Raw genomic sequence first — 5281 nt, 5'->3', positions numbered from 1 at the left:
TGAAGCATGTTGATACCGATTGTCTCTTTGTTCGCGATGAAGTTCAGGCCGGCACCATGACTTGCAGTATGTACCCACTGAAGAACAACCGACTGATATTCTCACCAAGCCTCTCTCGAGCCGACAACACGATTACCTCAGTTCCAAGCTTCCGTTCGCTTCCGCTCAGCTCAGCTTGAGGGGGGATAATAACAGATAGTATTAAATAAATAGTATTAAATAATATTAGTATTTACTGTGTACTAATCCTAGTCCTATTAGGATTAGTACTCCTTAATCCTAGTCCTATTAGGATTAGTATTCCTTCCTATATCTCCTATATATATCTCCCATGTATTCCCTTATTAGGTTAACACTTCAATTCAATCAATATTCCTTTAGTATTGATGAAAGAAAGTAGATATAACAATTAATATAATTTTGAGTAAAGTATCAAAATATGTTTAATTTTTTTTATATTTATATTTAAACTAGTTTGAGCGTAATTTCATATTTAAATTTATCAATTCATTAATTTAAAAAATACATCTACCACTTTTACTATACTCTTTTAATTTGTAAGTTGGTATACAACTCTTTCTCTTTTATTTAAAAACTAATGTCACATGAGATTATACATGGATGAAAAAGGCACAAACATTTAGCAAAGGATAACTTCAAAATCAAATAATTAATCCCATATCACATGCTTATCATTCAGACCTTTTTTTCTATTTTTTCATTAAATAGAAAATATATTTTCCTAATCACTTGTATGTACATAATAACCCGAAACAAAAGATATATATATATATTTACTTCTTGTTTACCTTAGCGAATTGATTGAGGTGATTTTTCTAATCATAGCAAAGGTAATAGTATATTTCTTCATTCATTGTTATTTGCCATTTATTTTAAAATAATTTATTATTTAGGGTAATGTTAAATGGTTAGAGAAATTGATCAAAAATTTAAAAAGTCTATAATATCTTTATATTTATAATATATTTTTTTCTAATTTTTAATTGAAAGAGGTATTAAAGTTAAAAGGGAAAAAATATTCAAAAAGATAAAATAACACAATGTGAAATATGTTATTTTACCATTCTGGTCAAATTTTTTGGCCAGAAGGATTTTTTCTTTTTTTTTTATTTGTCATTTTTGATATATCAAGAAAAAGTAACAATTTTTTTCATGTTTTACACTCATCATGAAATACTTATTTTGCAAATCATTTTCCAAGATCTCATTTAATAGGAGATAGTTTGATAAAAAATATTCTCTTTGTCCATAATTATTTGTTAACTTTTGAATTGACATACCCATTAATAAAATAATAATTGACGTACATAGTGAGTTAACCATTTTACCGTATTAATTATGAAGTGGATTGATTAAAAACTTAAGATTATCAAAAAGTTTTATCTTTTTTAAAAATAAATAATTGAAGGTTCATAAGTTAAAAAGATTATCCTTTCTTGATTTGTAAAGTTTTTAATAGCATAATTTAATTTATTTGGATTAATTAAATTGATCAATATATATGAATTAATCATTTAATTTGTCAATATTGATCGAATTTATACTTTTAAGACTAATAACTCTCAATAATAATAAAATAAAACAATAATGTCATTTATTATTAATTTTATAAAATAACGAAATATTAAAAATATTTAATAAAGACGATATATATTAGAAACAATGACGTATATAATATTCAAAAATATATAAAGTGAGCCTGATACAATCATTATATATAAAAGAAAAAATAAAAAGAGGAGGAATTGCTCAGCATGAGCACAATTAATGGGAAGAATTAAGTTGAAACCAACCAACCTGTTAGAATTTGTTGTTCCCATTTACGAAGAGATCACACATGATCTTTATTGTGTGACATAGTGATTTTCAAATTAAATTAAGCAATATAATTGGAGATTTTTCGATTTAATAATAGTTGTTTATTATTAATTTAACACTTTTCTTAAAAAATTACAAATAGAAAGGTAATTTATCATATTATTATTTGAATATATGTTTTTCGTTCACTATTGTTTGTCAAACTATAAGAATTTTGACTAACATTTTAAGATGTATTTTTTCATCATATTGATACGCAAAAAATCGCAATTTATAGTACTTTTCATATAGTTTTTGAATATCTAAATTTTTTATTTAAAATATCAAATTAATTTAATTTAATTTAACTTTAAAAATTAATCACATTGACTTTTGAAAAATACAAATGACAAATAAAAGTGGGCGGAGAAAATAATAAATATAATATCTTGAAAATGTAATAGAAACATGATTATAATTGATAATAAGATAAATATAAAATTATCTATTAATTTCACAAAATTGATGATTATTTTTGAAAATCTCAAAATAGGAGTATACTATAATGTGGAACAACCAAACCTTAAACACTATTTTTACTAAGCCATTCTTTACCTTATTATGGATATATAAATAATCTTTTTTGTGTCGTTTTAAAAAAGGAGAAATTTTCAAAATGTCAATATTTTAACATTTAAGAGGGCTCATTAGCAACACTTTCAATATTTAGTAGAAATGTCAAATTTTAGTTTGTTATATATCTTATTTATGTTTTTATTATTTGTTTTTATTTAAAGAATATAATTATTTAATAACAAAAGGGAGAAAATCAAGGGAGAGAATATTTCAAAAAAAAGGTAAAGATCACTTAATTTTCTCATCAGTTGCATTTTCAAATAAAATTTAAACTTTGTTCTTTTTCTTTTCTCCAGAATTTTTACCTTTTTAAAATTATATTCATTCCACAATATATTCTATTTATATTCATTATAGTTTTTTATTAGTTTGTATTCATTCCAATAGATATGTCAAATGTATCTATATAGTCATTTAAGAAATATATTTGTATTCATATTTTTTTTCCTCTGTAGTTATTTTTTTCTTCAAAAATCTTGTATGTATTCATTTCAATATGTATTTTATTTATATTTCTATTTATTCTAGTTTTTATTTAGAATTTTGTATAATAATAAATAAAATACAAAAAATTAGTATGATGAAAAAGTGAGAATGAAATATAAAATTGAAAAGAAATAATTGAATATTTGGTGTAATCATTCTTAAATAAAATACATAATTAGTTGACATACCTTTAGAATAAATACAAATTAGAAAAAAATGTCAAATTCATAAACTATGCAACATATTTTTTGAATGAATACGAATATTAATTGTATACATACGATTTTAAATACAAATTGAGAAAGGATACAAAATTCTGAATTTTTTTATATATATAAAAAGAAACTAATAGGATTTTGTTCTTCATGTAAATAATATACATATCTAGTTAGTATACATTTGGGAAGGATTCAATCAGGAACAAATACAAGATTCATAACTATACAACATGAGATTTTGAATGAATATAAATATTAATAGCATACATACTGATTTAAAATATTAATTGATAAAGGATATGAAATTCTAAGAAAAAATTACAAATACAAATACCTAAAAATTTCATAGCATACAACACAAATCTAACAAAAGTTCATTAATAAAATCTGAAATGTCATAGTTATGTAAAATGTATACATAAATTATTGAATATCTACAAATGTGAAAAAATATAAAGGAATGAAAAAAAAAATACATTATCAAAATTAACAAACACTGACTCCAAAATACAATAATAAAATAACAACTGAATACAAAATACAAACTAATAAATATTGCACAATGTACATAATAAGAAATTCACAAATATATTCAGTACACATTGTTGAACAAATTGTTATTTAACTTCAACTCAACATGCAAAAATCTAACCATGTAAAAAATATTTAAATACCTCTTCATCAACAATTTGGTCTTCGCCGTCATTTTCTTGTACCCTACGAGTTACGTTTTCAATTTGAATTTGATGAAGACCTTATTCTTGTCGTCTCTCTTCCCTAATTTTAGAAGCAGATCTTACAATATCCGCTATTTCTTGAGTAATACATAGATTAAATGATGAAAAATCACTAGAAATCGTTTTACTAAGATGAATAGTGTCTCTTAGAGTCATTCTTTGAAGAGTGTTTTATAGTTCTAAACGAGAAGAATCCTACTTTCACCAATGATTTAAACAACAATAAAATCAGAAAATAAATCTATAAAAAAGAAGATAACAATGAAAATACCTTAATTAGAGGAATTTGTGTGAATCCAGATGTTGAAGATAAAAAAAATATTTCGGTAGAAGATAATAAAAAAATTGAAGTTGAAGAGAAAATGATTTGAAGGTTGAATAGGAATATGAACATGAAAATATGGAGAGAGAGAGAATTTTTTTTTTTTTACTTGTGGGATAAATATGGAAGAGAGATATATGGGGAAAATTTATAGATTTTGATTTTTTTAAAATTAAAATAATTTGGGAAAAGTGAACTATGGATATACATAGAAATGTAAATAATTTTTTTTTAGGAGATAAAATAGGGGTTTAATTAGGATACATATTCTTTTTCAAAATAATAACATTTTTGATATTTTAATTAAGATTTTTAAAATAGTAAACTTTTTACTAATTAAGTTATTGATTTTGACTAGCTTGCAGATTTTCCTTTAAAAAATGTTGTAGTAGTTAACCCAACTTTTTTTTCACTTTTTGTAAATCCTCAAGTGAATAGAATATAATATATATTTTGGTTGTTTTAATTAAAGGAATCATAAATGTAGTAGTTTATAATAATTAGTTGAGTACATGCTACTAAATCATTTGGACCTAATTTAGGAGTTCACAAATCACAATTGATGAAACTATATATTATATATCTAAAAACTTAGAACTAAATATTTTTATTGATACTGTTAGGTTTGGTAAGGAGGGAATTTTCAAATCCAGAATTGATGTCGGTGGGATTGTTCTTCCAATAATTTTTTAACCCAAGTTTTTCATTAATTGAAAATTCCACTAGTCAATTCACCTACATTTTTGAGGTTTTCTAGGACAAGAATCCAAGTGGGTCACATATTCGAATCATGATCCTTTTAACAGTTTAAATGTTACAAAAATTAATTAAATGTGACTTTCTTTTGCCTCGGCACCTCCAATCATATCGTCTATTTTACTTTTTTAAATATAAAATTCTTTATTTATTAAGATAATCAAATTCAGTTTAATTTTTTTCCCTCTGAAAACTTTTTTCTTTTCTTCAATAGTATATTATTGTTTCTATTTTATTTTATTTTTCATAATGTAAGTTTTTGAAAGATAAGAGAGAGGGGTGGGTTTAATTATAATATTAGTCTAGTA

This window comes from Solanum pennellii, chromosome 11 (assembly GCF_001406875.1).
Source record: "Solanum pennellii chromosome 11, SPENNV200".
NCBI lineage: Eukaryota > Viridiplantae > Streptophyta > Magnoliopsida > Solanales > Solanaceae > Solanum > Solanum pennellii.
This window is presented reverse-complemented; position numbering follows the sequence as displayed.